An 18,590-nucleotide genomic window follows, 5' to 3' on the forward strand; every position below is an offset into this window, starting at 1 on the left:
TGGGCTACTGATGATGTGAACATCAGCAAATTACTTAACTTCTTTATTTTCTTCATCTACAAAATGACAAGGGTTGGACTAGCTGACTTCTGAGGTCTTTCAGATGTAAAGCTATTATCACATGGAGAAGGTATAGGTGAAATGAACACTATTTTTAGAGTCAGGAGGTCAGGCTTCACATCCCATGTCTATTACTCCTTGTGAAACCTCTCAGTTCCTCACCTGTTAAATGAGAAATTTGGATCAGATAACTTCACTGAGCTCTCTGAACCTATCCTTGAAGAGGCCATACAAATGGAATACAATATTACAAATTATTCTCAAAAGAGAGCCAGGGGTGGGGGATAGCCAGGGGAGAAACCTAATGATATTGTCAGCAATAACCAATTATGGTATACCAAACCTGAGTGGGCTCTGCCAATGAGAAAATGGTTATGTGGTTATTGTCAACTCATGTATTCTTCTCTATTATTTCTTAAAATATTTGACTTGCCTCTCCATACTATTTTCTCTCAAATCATTAAAATTGTAGTTAAATAAGAAAAGCCTTGGCTATAGAGGCAGAAGCCTTAGCTTCAAATTCTGCCCATAAGGCTTACCACCTGTGTGACATTGGACAAATCATTTAGCCTAAGTTCTTTCATCTGTAATTTGATGAGGTTGGATTAGTTGCTCCCAGAGGTCCTATTTGGCATTTGTGATCCTAGGAAAATGGTCTTAGAGATGGTTACAGGTACAATATGTGCTTAAATGAAAGCAGATGGATAGGTCATCAAGGCAAGGCAATAGGAAGACCCAAGGCAACCAATGATTCTTCCTATTATTTATGTCTCTAAATCTACAAACACCTTTCATTTAAAGAAGGATAAAATTCATTTGGTTCAAAGATGGTACAAATGAGGATTAGGTTATAAATTCAAGGTGGTTGCGGCTTATCATAAATAAAATCCTGGCCATACTCCTAATTGGATATATTTTGAATATGGAATTGATTCTTCATGGTTATGAAGACAAGATGAGAATAAGCTCATAGAATGGCTTGTACTTTGTTGCTATTGTTCAGTTATTTTCAGTTGTGTTCTACTTTTCTTGATATCATTTAAGTTTTTCTTGGCAGAAATATTGGAATGACTTTCCATTTCCATTTCCAGTCCATTTCACAGATGAGAAAACTAAGACAAATAGGGTTAAGACTTGCCCAAAGTGACACAGCTAGTAAGTGTCTGAAGCTAGGTTTAGACTCACAAGGATAAGTCCTTCTCACTCCAGGCCTGACATTCTATCCACTGAGTCACTTAGCTGTTCCATACTTAGTACATACTTAAATGTTTATTGAATCAAATTGAATTTCTTCCTGTAGTCTCCAGTCATTTCTGTGTTATTCCCTTTAGTCATTCTAATAGTGGGATGACCAAGATAGTGAAGACCCACTGTTGACATGAATAGAGAACATGGCCATATAAGGATCATTTGACAGAACTGGTGATATTTATTTAGCCTGGAAAAGAGAAAAATTGGGGGGAGAGGGAGAGTGGCTGGAAGGGCGAGAGGTATTGAAGGAAGGAAGGTGTGGACATGATAGAACTTGAAGGACTGTCAGGTGTAAGTAGATTAAACTTGTTTTATCTGGCCCCACATGATAGAAGTAGATTCAAAAAGTAAATGGTGCAGGAAATCAGCTTTGGAATGAGTAGAAGGAAAAACTTTCAAATAGTAATAATTCTCCCTCAAGTATAATGGATTGTCTGAGAAAATAGTGGGATTGGAGGTTTGTATGTGGAAGCCAGATGACCACTTGTCTGAAATGTATTAAAGGGGATTCCTGCTCAGCTATGAATTGGACTGGATGACTTCTGAGGCTTCTCTTCCTATTTTGAGATCAGTCAGTAAATAAACATCGATTAATCATTTATTTTGTTTCTGTGATCCCCTTGACTTAGCCATCTAAAAGCTTTTCTCCTTTGTGTTTACAAGTAAACCCAATAATTCCAATTTATTAGAATAATTTCTGATATTCCATTCAAATGGTGAAATTTTCTTACAGAGGTAAGCCTGAGATGTACAGTAGAATTGTGGATTTGAAGGTGTTAATGGTACAATAATGTCACTTGAAAAGATTTGGAGAACACACCTGAAAGAAGTATGCTGCAGAATTGAATTCATTTTTGGACCTCTAAGGAAATCAAGATATTTTTCTTCCTCCTCAACATTTACAAATAATATGCTTCCTTAACATAAAACCCTGAAAATATTTAAATTTTAGGTCTCAGTATTACTCACAAACTGCATTTTATAATGCCTTAAATTATAATATTTTGCATCATAAATAGTGATCTTCTCCTTAAACATGGCCTTAGCAAAGTCTGAGAGAAAGAAATTAAACTTAGATTATTATCCAACTCTCCTATAATAAATAAGCCTTAAGGAAAAACATATGAAGTTTGATGCTGAATGGTGATAATGTTAAATTTGATTTAATTTGAGCTAATAAAACCCAGTTCAGCTATCTTTCCTATAGTCCAACCAAACATTTCCATGAAATACATGTCTATTTTCATCTTATTCCATCATTCAAAGGCATCTTAAAGAGAAATTTTTAAAAGGGAGGAATGAGGGGTAGTAGTAGAAATTAACTACTACAGACTGAGACGAAACAAGAAAATCCCACTAAGGATAATGGTGTAAGTTTCACTAAGAGACATTTTCAAGCAAATTGTGCAGTTTCCTGTTGGATTATTATTTATAGAATACATAGGACTGGGTACATTGTTTCCCTTTCACTACATTCAACTTGTGAGGAAATATCATTAATGGCTAAATATGGGCCTTCTCACTATGCTCTAAAAGATAGGAGAAATTTCTGCATAGAGGTCCATGTATTTCACTGTCCAAGGGTCAGATCTCATAATCCTCCTAGTAATGGAATGATGAATGACCTTCAAAGAACAAAGGGACAGTATTTTGCCCCATTAAATGTGCTCTTCTATTGATCTAGGGCTATTCATTGTATGTAGGCAAACTCATAGCAACCAAATTTAAATTTTTAAAGAATATCGCAGTTGTCTCTATTTAAATAAAAGACAGATAAGCATTATTGTGAAATAAACAAGGCCATGAAAAGTTAAATACTGAAGACTTGAATTACTGTTTTAAAACACAAACGTTAAGGCCTTATCTTTCTATATTCTCTTCTTGAGTAGTATCTGAAGCAAATCAGCTGACATTTTTTTTTCCAGAATTTTTTTTTTTTTTAAAGTTCTCCCACCTCCAATCCTGTAAGGTAGCATGCAAGGTTGCTTAATGCAAGTGGGAAAATCCAATTTGTGCTACCAGACTAGTCTTGAAAAAACTCTAAGTGTTTTGTAGCCTGGCTGGTCCCAGGTACTTTAGACAGTTGGGAGACAGGGAAGGGTTTCTGGATAGCTCAGGCAGCTTGGCACACTCTCAGCTCTGGGAAGTCCATTCTATTTTACAAAGAACAGGTGGGCCAGGAAATTCAGCACTGCCGGGCAGATTGTGCAGCTGCAAGAGATGGAATTCCCCTTGAAAGGATCGGCAGGGCTTTGAAAATGAATTCATCATTAAAATAGAAGGATTCTTGAAACTGGGGGAGAAAATAGGACTTGATTGATTTCAAATTAACTCTTTGTACTTGGCTTTTTTGAAAAAGGATGATGGTGTCTCCTCCAGAGGGGGTTCACAAACCCCCTTGGATGCTCTTTCTTTAAAAAAAAAAAATAAATTTAATTAATTCATTTGTTTATTTTTTGGATGCCCTTTCAAAGAAGGGAAAGTGAAATGTGGGACTTTATTTCCTCAGGGCTGTGAAGGAGGGCTCTATTTTCAAATACTGATTTTTAGGCTTCTTGAATTGGATAAGATCATAGAAATTGTCAAGTGCAAGCCATTCTGTTTTAACACATAAAAAATCTGAGGTCCAGAGAAGTTAAATACCCTATGTCAGAATCAAGACTAGAATCTTCTGTTGGCATTCCAGTGCCTTTTCTATTAAATCACATTTTTAAAGAACATATTACTTGTTTAGAAAAATAGGGATTTGTTTTCCTCAGTAGTAGAAACCTTATTTAATCTGAAAGATCAGAGCAAGGTATTCTTTATTACTAATGGAGTTTTTCTCCTCTCTTTCTTGCTCTCTCCTACTTCTTTTTTTCCTTTCTTTCTCCCTCTCTTTCTTCTCACTTTCTCCCCCCTCCTCTTCTACCATTGTTTCTATCCCTTTTTTCTCATCTTCACTTCTTTTTCCTTTCCTTTCTTCTCCTCTATCACCTTTCTATTTTCTTCCCTCTTTTTCATTCTTTCCATCTACCCCTCCATTTCTCTCTCACTCTCCACCATCAATCTCATACTCTTTCTTTGCTTCTTCCTCTCTTTCTCCCTCACCCTGTGGCCTGTTTAACTTCTTCATTTCCTTCATCCAAATATGACTTTTATCTTGTGGACAGTTTAGCAAAATATCTCCACCACCACCCCTTAAAAAACAAAACAAAACAAAAAAAGCATCAGATAGTATCTTTTTTTCCCTACACCTCCTCCAGCCCCTCAAGGCTATTTACATGCTTTCTGTGAATTATCTTTGTATCTTGAAAGTAAGGAACAACAAAACTGCCGAACAGGCTAGTCTGTAGGATCTTTCTAGGGACAAAAATGAAGTTTCTTAATCCTTTGGCTGTAGAATCCCAGACCCAAGAACCAGTCCTCCTTTATCTCCTGTTGCTTCTGAAGTACTTTGTTCTTTATTCTTTGGGCTTCATTACAGCTCATTTCAGCTTTGAGGGGAATCTCAATTCATGAGCTCTCTTCTTACTAACAGGGCCCCCATTCTTTTCCATCCTCAGGAGATGCAACAACTCAGGTTAGCATTGCTTCCAACCACATGTGGGGAAATAGTTGGACTAGCCTCAAGTACATATTAAAAACTTGGTCTGATTAGCCACAGGAACCTCTGAGTGGGATGATTCATTAAACAAAATAGCCCCATATTCAGGGCACAGCCAAGATCATCCATTAATTTATTATTGCAACTTGGATATTAGTAAGTATGCTTATTTCCTAATTTTCATGTAGAAAATAAGGAGACAGGATAAGAAACTTGCCCATCATCATTTGGGGCAGATGGCCTGAATTTGAGCTCATGAGACCCCTTAGCTTATATTGTTTCCCTTATTTGGCTTCCCTTACTCTGATCAAGTTAAAGGCTTAATTTTTGCTCCTAATAGAATTCATCCTCTTTCTCAATTTCTCCCTCTAAAACAGAAATCTAATTTGGACCCTGATAATAGCCTCATCACTTCTAAAGCTGTCAACCCAAAGAAGAACAGATAATTAGAAGATGATAAGAGACAGCACAGAGCCAAATGGAGGGAGAGCAGCAACACAGTAAGACAGCAAAAACAGCTACCTAATCCATTAACAGCCTTTGCTATAATTATGTTTTTCTCTAGCTTTAAACTGGGGAAAGCACAAAGGAGACACTATTAAAGTTTTAATCTCCAGCAAAAGGAGGCTCATCCTGTCTAATAGTAAACACTGTGCAAAGAAGTGCTACTCCAATTAGCACTGCTATAAATTTTAATTTAGCACTTAGTAGGAGCATTCAACAACTTACAAAAAAATAATAGGGAGAAAAGGAGAAGATGTTCCTTTAAAGGTAATTTCTTTTATTGTTCTCCTCCTTTAGAAAATGTTCTTAAATATAAGCCTTATGGCCCCAGAGATCCTATTCTTTCTTCTGGCAGAAGGAAATACTATGAATAGTGTTCAGGCAGAGGCCAAAGGCATAGGCATGAGGAGACAGAAAAGACATGAAGTAAACTGCATTTGCTCAAAATGCTTTAGAGTCTTCAGTGACCTCCAGACTATAATAAAAGCAGGGAAAGGCAAATAGCTGAGTTCATCCTCATTCACCATAGCCCCCTGGTCCTGAATGGTTCTTCTCAATGACATCACTTTCCTCCCGTTGGTGTGCCAAGGAGAGGACTAAAATTAAAATTAATAGCAGGAAGAATATCTGCAAGATCCCCCTCACTGAGCCTTTCAATTAAGACTGCTGATTAGATCTCAGATTTCTTTACCACATAAAAAAGACCAAGAGTATGTTAATGTGTGGGGGTTTTTTTGTTTGTTTGTTTTTTTAAATTTTACCCAGCCCTGATGTTTTTTATTCTGCTATGTAACAAAGTACTGAGACTTGAGCAGTGGAAAGAACAGTGCAGGCAATAATATTTAGGCCTGCTTTCATTCCAAATTCTCTTCATCTCAAAACCCTTTGACATCACTTTCACTCAGTGAGACTATGATCTTCTCTTTGCTAAAACCAATCCCTCTATATTAGCACTTCATTTCAATCTTTCCTATCTTCTTTAAACCTTCAATCATCTCTTTTTCTCTCTCCTTCCCTTCCCACCACCTTTTATGTCTCTTTCTCCCCTCTCACTTCTCTCCTCTGCCTATCTCTTTGTCATTCTCTCTCAAATTTAGAGTTGATGTCAGAAAAAAAAATACTCTTATTGATTAGGACAACTCAAAGTAGAATGGGCTGCTTCAGAAAATAGTCAATTTCTCCTTAATTTAAAATCTTTAAACAGAAACTGACTGACCATTTGTTCTATTGTGAATTCATTTTAGGGGCATAGACTAGACTCAAGCACTGGGGTTTCTTCTAGCTCTGGAGTTCTATATCCCTATGATCTAGTTCAACAATTGCACAGATTGGAGCCTGAAAGATGAGGTGAATTGCCATAAATAATGGGTTGCAGAGCTGGAAATTTGAACTTAATCTTGACTATGTGATATAGTAGATAGAGCATCAGCTCTAAAATCAGGAGGACCTGACTTCAAATCCACCCTCAGCTACTTAGCACTAACTAGCATGTGATCCTGGGCAAATCTAAGAAACAACCAATAAATCAAAAAATAATGAACTTTAAAAATAATGTAAATCTATCATTCTTTCCATTGTTCCCTGGATAACTAATATTTAATTATTTTCCTTCTCCAAAGCACTTTTATTTAGTTCTTTGAAGTCATTTGAGTGCTATTGTGATGAGTCTATCCATCAATTCTAGAGCTGTTTCTTCCTGCCTTATGAAGACATGCTGAAGAGCTAAGCAATAAGTTTACACAAAAATCCAGCCCAAAGATTTGGGTTCAAGATTTGAAGCTGTAAAGCATAACTCTGTCCTGGCTATTGGCTCAGAGAGAACAAAATTTTACTTTTCTATAACTGGTTTTGTTGTTGTTGTTGAGTTGTTTCATCATGTTAGCTCTCTATAACATGATTTGGGTTTTATTTTATTTTATTTTATTTTTTGCACAGATACTGGAATGATACACTATTTCCTTCTCCAGTTCATTTTACAAAATAAGAAAACTGAGTCAAACAAGGTCAAGTGACTTGCTCAAGATCACACAGTAAGTGTCTGAGATCAGATTTCAACTCAGGAAGATGAGTTTTCTCGGCTCCAGTCTCATTAGGAAAATTCATATTGAGCTATCTGTGTCTCCTTTCTGAGGTAATTAATAATTGATGCCAAAATATCTATGTCTTTAGGCTACAACTTTAACTAGTTTCAACTTCAGTTTTAGTCTACCCTCTCTCCACTACCATTTATCCAGTGGAAAGTATGAAATGTGGCTCCTCTAAAATTTTCTAAGTTACCTGTGGGTAAGAAACCATAGAAATAAAATTATTGGAAAAGGTCTACACAGTACCTAATAAAATGGAAAATTGGAAATTATCTGGTGAATTTGCTTTCACTATTAACTAATCTAAATTGTACATTCTGACTCTATGTAATATAGTATTTTCTATCGGATAAACCACCTAGCTACCCAAAATTGGTATCATGGAAAAAAGTAAAAGACTAACAAAATTGAAAAATTCTTTTCTTTAAGGAATGGCTCTCAGAAGAATCCTAGAAGAACAAAGGGGGAAATTTAGGTGATATAAAATTAAGAGATATCAATACAAATCTATTTTTTAACTTAAAAAAAGGAAAGATAATAAGGGACTGAACTATTCATCTTTTAACTCTCACTGTCATTACAAGACCAATTCAATACCTTCCCAATTGTGCATGTCATAGGGATTGTCTTTAACATTACATCTCATGTATCAGTTGTCGTTATATGTATTTGGACACCCACCATATTGATGACTAAACATATCTAGACATGGACCATCTATTTCATTGCCTACCAAGGATTCTCTGATACTTTTTTTTCTTAAAGCATACCTACACGTACACACTATAAAACAGCTGCAAAATATCATAACTGCTGGTTTTAAATAATTTGCTGATTTTCATTATGTTCTAACTTTTTAACAAGCTTGCTTTGTGCTCCAATCTTCTGCATGTTCTTTACTCTTTTCTGCTCAGTTTTTTGCTCATTAATTATATTCATATTGACTACTTTGTAGGTATTGGGACTATTGGGATATGTATAAGAGAGGGACCCATATTGATTTCATTTCTAATATCTTTCTATCTTTATTTCCTTGATCTGGTGATTTCTAGATCAGGTTGAGTGGCATGCTACAGTAGAAATGATTTGATGTGATATTGGACAGTGTCTCCCTTGGACAGAGGGGGTGAGACAAAAGCATTGTATTTCATGAGAATCATAGTCATAGATTTCAATCTGAAATCATCAATTTAAATATTATTAATGTAATTTTCTCCTGAGAGTGCTGAATTAATTTTCAACATCATTCATCTTTTTTTTTTAATTGATGACTGGGTTCAATAAGCAATTAAAATTGGGGGAAATCCCCTACCTGAATGTCTCCCAGCTTCATTTTTAGACATAGTAATGATAATAATAATGGCTAGAATTTACAAAGTAGTTTAAGATTTTCAAGGTGCTTTACAAATATGTGAGGAGAACACAAGCTCCTTGGGAGGTAGAAGCTGAGAAAGGCAGAGGTATATGAAGTTAGTGATTATCTAAATCAGGATTTAGCAACTTTTAGCTTCCACAATTAAGATAGTAATGATTATGGCTCCTTATTAGACTGTAATCTCATTGTTAGTAGGGATTGTTTTATTCTTTTTACTTGTATCTCCAATGCCTAGCATAGCGGATGGTGCTTTAAAAAAATTGATTAATTGATTCTTATAGGATGCTTTAAGGTTTATAAAGCATGCTAGATATCTTATTTCATTGGATCCTCACAATAACCTTGTATACTTGGAGATGTTTTATTATCTACATTTTATAGATAAACTAGGGCTGAGAGGAATCCGGTGCCTTACCTAAAGCAAAATTTGAATGCAGGGCTTCCTAAAACCAAACCCAGCATTCTGTGCTACATTGCTACTAATTAACAGCAATCATATTCATACTTTTATCTTTATTCCCCATATTTGTCCTGGCTTTACAATGTCTTTTGGAAAGGTTGCTTCCAGCTGATAAGCTATAGCTGATAGTAGAGTCAGGATTTGAACCCAGGTTTCCTGATTGAGCAGTATTGCATCATTCTGTTTGTCATTAGATATTCTGAAAAAAAAAAAAAAAAAACTCTGAAGAAGTTAATTTATTTCTTTGGCCCATATCCTTTGCAAAATAAGATTGGCCTATTTTACTGGACTGCTTATTTATTCTAGGGCTTTCTGTTACCATAGCAGGTTTTTGCTTCCTCTTCCAGACTAAGGATTTGTGTTTATACTAGCCTTGGATCAGGGGTAGATTTGGGGGGCAGCGAGGGAAAAAGAGGCATAAGGAAAGATAGCCAATTCTTTTAAAAAAGAGAGAGAGAAACTGAGTACGGGAGAGAAAGAGAAAGAAAGGCAGAGGACAGAGAGATAGGGAAAATGGGATACAGAAACTAGAGAGAGATGGAAAGAAAGAAAAAAGGAAGGAAAGAGGGAGGAAGGGAAAAAGAGCTAGAGAAATAGCAAGGGTGAAAGAGTAAGAACAGGAGAAAACAAGAGAGACAAAGACACAGAGAGAAAGAGACAGACATAGACACACACACACACATATATATATATATATATATATATATATATATATATATATATATATATAAAGAGAGAGAGGAAAAGAAAGAGAGAGAGAGAGAGAGAGAGAGAGAGAGAATTGTCTGCTTGGATGACTGATTGCTTTGGATCACTATTTTTTCTAGTCTCCATATACAGTGGTCCTATTATTCCCAGGGTGCTTTCCTTGATTTTTTTCAATGTTGAAAGCTCATGCCTGTGTTGTCTAAAACTTCATGGCAGCATATAAATGAGATGATCATATTCCATTCTTAGCTCCCTTAAACAGGGCATTACTGTTGCTGAAAAGGAAGTTCCAGGAACAGCCATTCCCTTCTAACTCTAATGTGGTCAGCAGAACTGTCTATGCAAAGCAGGCTTTTGGGAAGGCTGTTTCTGGCTAGAATAACAGTATTGCTGAACTAAGTTGGCCTATTTGTCCTTCCAGTCCAGTATCCTGCCTCTAATCATTATGTTAATGATTATAATAACTGATATGCCAGAGGAAGGCAAATCCTTCCCCTGTAGGCCCCATTAGAGAGGTATCCTACTTTGAGCATTAAGGAAAAATACTGAGGATGGAAAGCAATTTCAGGATGTATATGCAAGGAAAAGCAACAAGAAACCAACTTCCCATTCAACAAACATTTACATGCTAAGGGAGTTACAAATATAAGTTTATGAATATGTTGTTGTTTAGTTGATTAGTTTTGTAAAACTTTTCATGACTCTATTTAGGGTTGTCTTGGTAAAGACATCATAGTGGTCTGCTATTTCCTTCTCTCATTTTACAGATAAAGAGAAACTGAGACAGATCGGGTTACAGAAGGGTCACATAGCTAATAAATGTCTGAGGCTGGATTTGAACTCAGGTCCCTGGCACTTTCTGCACCTTGGCACCATCTAGTGGCCCTTAGACAGGACCTTAGAGGCTATCTAATCTAACCCATTCCTCTTCTTTACAGTTGAAGAAACTGAAGCTCAGAGAAATTAAATAACTTATATAGGGTTAAGGCATGGTTATGCAGTCCACATTCAATTCTGAGTCCTAGATCTCTATGTCAATTTTATTCTTATGTGATAATTTATGCATTTTTATCATATCACACATTCAGAGTTGAGGCTGGGATAGATACTCTAGGCATCCATGCAAGAACCAATACATGGGGAAGGAGTAGGGTGAAGGAGGCATAATGAGAGATACTTTTTAATATTATTTATTTTTATTATATTATTATTCTTAATATTTTTATATTATATATAATAATATAATATAATAATATTATATTATTCTTAATATTTTTGATATCAGAAAATTCCAGTCCCTTTGGCACATATTTGATAGAATCATAATTTTTGTAGAAATGGGAAAATCTTAAGGTAAACTAGTCCAACTTTTTTTTCATCTTTTTTTCATCTTATTTTGAATTTTAAAATCACCTAAACAAAGAACATTTCTGTGTACAAAATTGAATAGAAAAAGAAAGAATGCAGATATTACAATGTGAATCTCTATTATGTACAGATTAGCTTGCTTTAAAAAATATATATAAAGAATTCAAGATGTTACTTTCAAAGCTATCCCACTTGACTGTACTTCCTTTTGAACTTCTTCTTTCTGTACATTTTTAAAAAATGTTTCAATAACTCCTTTCTTTTCTTTATTTTAAGGCAACTCTATTGTTAGTTCCTCTCCAACCCTCCATCTCCTCCTTCCCATTAAAGAAAAGAAAAAAAAAAGAAAAAACCCACAATGCTTATAAAAAAAAATCCACCAAGTCAAGCCCCAAAGTCCACATATTTGCCAGTTCTAAAAATGTATCTCATTTTATACATTGATTTCATCACCCTCATGTCAAGAGATGGGTAGCATCCTTCTTTATATTTTTTCTGAGATTAGGCTTAGTGATTGCATTGAACAGAATTTTTAAGTCTTTCAAAGTTGTATTTCTTTGCAATATTGTTACAATATAAATTATTTTTCTTGCTTTGTACACTTTACTCTGCAACTGTATAATAGAATAAATACAATATTCTATTGTATTTATATACCTAACTTTGTTAGGTCATTCCCCAAAGGAAGGGCATCCTTTTAGTTTCCAGATTGTTACAAAAAAAAAAAAAAGCCTGCCATAAATATTTTTGTACATGTGGATCCTTTTTTCTATTTATTTATCTCTTTGGGCTACATGCCTATCAGCAGAATCAGTGGTTCAAATGATAAGCACAGTTTAGTGACATTTGTGTGCTACTTCACATTGCTTTGCAGAATGACTGAATCAATTTGTAGCTTTGCTCATAGTGCATTAATGTGCTTGTTTTCCTGTAGTGTCTCCAATATTTTTCATTTCCATTTTTTAATCATCTTTATCAGTCTGATGATTGATACCTCATAATTGTTTCACTTTGTATTTCTCTAATGGCTAGTTATTTGGATAAATGTTTTACATGACTATTGATAGACATTTTCCTTTAAGAATTTACTTCATATTATTTGATCATTTATGTATTAGGAAATAGTCGTCATTCTAATATGTTTGAAGTGATTCTTTATATATTTTTGGTATTAGATTTTTTCAGAGAAATGTTTATATTTTCCCCTAGTTAAATGTTTCTCTTCTCATTTTATCCACATTCATTTTGTTTGTGCAAAACCTTTTCCATTTTATATAATTAAAAGTTCATCTTCTATGATCCATTCTATCTCTTGCCTGGTCATAAATGATTCCTTCCTTGTTTCTTTAACTGTTTTATGATATATTGTTTTATCTATAGGTAATGTATTTATGTTTTTGGAGCTTTTCTTTGTACACAGTGTTAGATATTGATGTATATTAGTTTCTGCCAACTCACTTTCCAGTTTTCTCAGTATTTTTTGTCAAATAATGATTTCTTAACCTATTAATTGTAATTTTGAGTTTTAGCAAACACTATGCAACTATATTTATTTCCTTGGTATAATCTATTCCACTGTTTGAGCTTTCTTTCTTCTATTTTTGTTTTTTACCAGTACTATTTTTTTTATGATTACTACTTTGTACCATAGTCTGAAATGTAGTAGACCTCCATTTTTTTTTCATTATTTCTCCTAAGATTCTTGATCTTTTTGTTCCTTAATATTAACTGTGTTAGTGTCACACATAGGATTACACATGTGATTTGTGACAGAGCTAGGATTTTAAGCCACATCTTTAAGCCAAATTCAGGACTTTCTTCCCTACAGCAGGTGATAATTAGTTTTTGATGCATTAACTCACATGTGTTACAGTGAAGATTCAAAATCTCCAGTGGGGAATATTACACCAGAAATGTATTCTTAAAATGTTCAAACTTTATTGAGGACAGACAAATACCTTGATGTTTTGTCATGTTTTATCACTGGGGACACAAATGGAACTGAAATTTAAGAAGCATAAAAAGCATATTGGAGGACATGATGTAGACATATTCTTCCATATTCACATCCGATCTACATCTGGTGGCTTGTTGCCATTCCCATTCACAGCCTGTATTCTTCTTCATATGGTAATTGTATCCAACCAATATCTATGGTTTTCAATTTGGTTTGAATCTCTTTGGTTTCTAGTGAATGTCAAAGAACTAAATAGCAACCACATTGCTACATAAGCAACTTCCTAATATTTTTTTCTTTAAATCAAAACTATGATTGTATCACTAAAAGGAACTCCAAAGAAGAACTTCTACTTTGTGTGAATCCATGCTGATTTCTCTGCACTAATAATGCACTGAGAGGTTAGGTACAATGTCTCATCAATAATATGACTCTGAAGTCTTTTTGACTCCTAAGTCAGCTCTCTATCCAAAATGCTTATTGCTTCTCATCTCCAAAACTTCAAAACTCCAAAACTCCAAAAAAGAGGACCTCTTTATTTGGTCCGAGCCAGCAAGAACTGTCAACCATGGCCAATCTGTAATTTTCTATTGGCATGTGGGAAATTCATGAAAGTGTCCTTGGGTAATCAGTTGATGCTTAAGAAAGTTACTGTTCTAAGGTGATTTGACTTTTTATATACTTCTGTATATCTGATGGTTTAAAACCCCAAACAATGTATAGGATTTGAGTAGTACCTATAGCAACATTAATATTCCGGATATGAGTATATAAATATGTAGAGGACTGGAACTCTGGAGAAGTATACTTGAAACAAGATGTTAACTCAGTGGAACTGATGAGATAATAGTTCTCTAGTTCACATATATCTAGTATGATATAATGATATAATCACTCTACTTTGATATAATGATATAATCACTCTAGATTGACTTATACTTAGTATACTGTAATGATGTAATTGTAATAGGGGATTTAAGGGCTGAGAGGACTGGGGACAAAGTCAGACTCAGACTGAGACTGGCAGACTGGCAGACTGCTGGAGGAAACTGGCTTAGACTGAGACTGGGTCAGACTATGACAAATTGTGAAGGAGACAATAAAGACTTTGGACTCTATTCTTGTCCATCCTTGTGGTGACTATCCTACTGAGATCAAGGCCCTTCCGGAGGACCTCCAGAAAGCTAGCCCGAACATTACATAAATATGCTTTTCTTATCAGGAGTCCTAACAAGATGATTCCATTTGATTTGGGAGAAGTTTGAGTGAAATATTAAAAATTTCTTGATGTAATTGATGTGTTGTACTATGATTCTTTTTAAAAATTATTATCAAATACCATAGTTTGGGGAAATCTACATCTAGTGGGGAAAGGCCGAGTCATGACCTATGTTGTACTATGAAAGAAGGATGTGTTTAGAACTAGTAGCTGAGAGGAGACTTGCCAATTCAATTTGGCCAATGAATGAGGAATTAGAGATAGGCTAAAGGTTGTTCAAGGTCAGACCTGGAGCAGAAAAGCATCATGGAGAGTGAGTTAATATTATAAATGGTATGAGGGTACCCTTTCATCAGAATAGAGAATCCTAGCAGCCTAGTTCCATAGTGCTGAGACCTATGAATTTAAGATAGCAGGCAGTATGTGAATTTAAATAAGAATTCCAAAAGGCTTGAATTCTCTTTCTTTTTTCTTCTTTCCTCCCTTCTTCTTTCTTTCTCCCTTCCTCCCTCCCTTGCTGCCTGCCTCCCTTTCTTCTTCCTTCCCACCCTCTCTCCTTCCCTCCCTTCCTCTTTCCCTGCCTTCCTTCCTTCCTCCTCTCCCTCCTTACCTTTCTTCCTTCTTTCCTCCCTTCTTTCTTCTCTCCCTCCTTCCCTAATTCATAGATTTAGAACTATTAACCCCCTCATTTTATAGATGAGGAAACTGAGGACCAGAAAAGTTAAATGATGTGCTTAAGGTAGTACAAAGAAGAGAATCTAGGTTCCTTCCTCACAAGGGAGTTGGATATTGGGGAAACAAGAGAAACTAGGGAAATTATGACAATAAGTAAACAAGTAAGGAATGATAGTTGATGAGTCAGGCTCTGGTCTTGCTAATTTGTATCTCTATCTAATCTCAAATCACTCTAGATTAGAATTTTTTGAATAAAATAAAGATCTTTACTTAGATCGTTGCATGATTTATAGATTTAGGAAATGCCCTTTTCGCAATTGAGGCTGTGAAATGAGTAATTTTTAAAGTTTCATTTTCTATAGGATACCTTTTGTTTTTATATCATCCTTATTTATGAATCTGGCCTTCCTTCTTCCCTACCTAGCAAGCTATCTTTTGTGCTAAAGAAAATAATACTTTAAAAAATAGAAAAAAAAACCCATAAACCCAAACAGGCTTCTTCTATTAAATATCATAGTACTTAAGTTTTTAATTACTTACCTTTAAGAGTTCTAAGCAAGTCTATGATAGGTTTTCAGCAGTTAACAAACATACTTAAAATTTTCTAACTTAAATATTGCTTCCTCTGAGAAGTTGGCTTTAATAAAAATCAACCAACACTTCAAATATTCTGACAGTGCAGGAAATATTCTATAATCCTTATCCTCCATCTCTGCAAAGAAAACAGTAAAAGACAGGATCAAATTTGTTATTGCGGTTCAGTTATCTTAAAGTTGTATCCAACTCTTTGTGGCCCCATTTAGGATTTTGTTGGCAAAGACACTGGAGTGGTTTACCTTTTCCTTTTCCAGCTCATTTTACACATGAAGAACTGAAGCAAACAGGGTTGACTTATCCAGGATCACACAGCTAGCTAAACTGAGTGAGGCCAGATTTGAACTCAAGAAGATGAGTCCTCCTCACTTCCCGATGCTGGCTATCTATCTACTATACCTCCTAGCAGTCTCTGACTGCAAATCTTAAAGCAATAAGTCTATATTATTATTGTTGTTTAGCTTTGTCTTATTCATTTTGAGTCCATTTTGAGTTTTTTTTTGACAAAGATGCCCGAATGGTTTGTCCTTTTCTTCTCCAGCTCATTTTACAGAGGAAGAAACTGAGGCATATAGTGCTAAAGTGATTTCCCCAGTGTCACACAGTTAGTAATTGTCTGAGGCCAGATTTGAACTTAGGCCTTCCTGACTTCAAGCTTGGTATTCTTTCTATCCACTGCAAGATCTAACTGCCTCAGAACAAAGTGCTTCTTGCCAGTTTCAAAAGCTTAAAATTGATCATCATATCTATAATTCATGCAAAAGGATAAAGATGCATACATATGTATATTATCAGGAATAAACCCAACCCATAGACACACAATTATATTCTCTTTGTTGTATTAGTTGCCATATGTAATTTGAGAATCGATTTCAGCTCCAGACTGAAGCAACACTCCTTCACCAAACTCCTTTGAAGTTAAATGCTTAGAGAGAAAGGGCTACAAGCCCACTCAGGAAAGATTAGATCTTGTTTTAAACACTAGCTGCTCTGAGAATAATTTCCTTAATTAATATTCACAAGATATCAGACACTTGAGACTATATTTTCATGTAACCTACTTGCATGTAATTGTTCATGGCTAAGGTTTTTCCTCCATTTGTCTCTTCCTTTTTGTGTTAATGTTCAACAAAGCCAAAGGAAAAAAAAATGTTTTTACCACAAAAGAAAATCTTCAGGGAAAGGACATTAAAACACAGAGGCTTTCATCCACCTTCTAAAACTTTATATCTAGTTTTTCTTTTTGACTTTTTTTTTATCTTTTAGGGGGGCCTTAGTTTCATTCAGCCTTCCCCCTATGCAGTGACAGCAAGTGTTTCGGATACTGTTTTATTCTACGGGACATAACACATCTACAAAACATTTAGCAAAGCCCACAAAATCTTTAAAGCCCTTGAAGGAGGAGGACATTAGTATCTTCAGTCAGCTAGTGTTTAGGGTTATCAGAATCCATCTGGGTCACTCTGTGTCAAGGGTTATCAGACATCTGGGTCACTCTGTCTTAAGTTCCTCCTCTGTGCCCTGAGATAAGTGCAAAAAACTGAAAGGATTAGGAAAGTGATTCTTTTGCTCTTTTAGTTTCAAAACATCCAGGTTTTGTGCTTATCTGGGTAAACTAAAAAATTAATTTTAATTAGAAAAATGTAAGTAAATTTGCTAATTGCTGAAAACTTACCACTAATGGTTTGCCTATCTTTTAAAGTTAAATTAAAAAAAAAAAAAAAAAACTCAATTCCTACCTACATTTAATAGAAGAAACCTATTTGGGTTTATGTTTTTTTTTCTTTTTTCTTTTTTTTTCTATTTGTTTTGTTCTTGAGTTTAATGTTACTCTGGCAATAGCTAATGAATATATTAATCATGAAAGTTAAGAGACTAACAGCTAGAATAGATCACAGAGCTCATTTAGTACAGAGGCACCAACCATGCTCTTCTTGAGCCCATTGAAACCTATACAATCCCAAATGCAGATTAAAATATAATAAGTAAATATCTAACAAAATTAATAATTATACAATAGAATAAAAGTAATATTAACATGTGATTTACTAAGTCAGTATGAAGCCTACAGAAATCCTTATTTGTGATTTAATAGTCCTGCAGCTTATGGAGTCTAACTAACCCTCTCACTATAAAATTAAGGAACTGAGGACCATTGAAGTTAAGTGATGCACAGATTACACAGGTATTCACAGAGTTTACTGGTTCAATAAATGTCAGTTAGAATTTGAATTTCCTCTGACTTCCAAGTTCTTTAAGGATAGACTAAGTTTGCTATGATTTCACATGGTAAAGTACTGCATATATATATATATATATATATATATATATATATAGAGAGAGAGAGAGAGAGAGAGAGAGAGAGACATTTATATACACACATATATATGTATATATATATATATATATATATATATATGTTGTTCGATTGTGTCTGATTCTGAATATATTTGGGGTTTCCTTGACAAACAGTGATATCCTTCTCCAACTCACTTTACAGATGAAGAAACTGAGGCAAATAGAGTTAAGTGACTTACCCTGGGTTATACAACTAGTAAGTATCTGAGGCCAGATTTAAACTCAAACCTTCCTGATTCCAAGATCAGTGCTCTATTCACTGTATCACTTTGCTGCCCCCACAATATACACACACATTATATAGATAGATAGATAGATAGATAGATAGATAGATAGATAGATAGATAGATAGATAGTGTGTGAGTGTGTGTGTGTGTTTGTGTGTGTGTAT

This window comes from Sminthopsis crassicaudata, chromosome 6, assembly GCF_048593235.1.
Source record: "Sminthopsis crassicaudata isolate SCR6 chromosome 6, ASM4859323v1, whole genome shotgun sequence".
Lineage (NCBI taxonomy): Eukaryota > Metazoa > Chordata > Mammalia > Dasyuromorphia > Dasyuridae > Sminthopsis > Sminthopsis crassicaudata.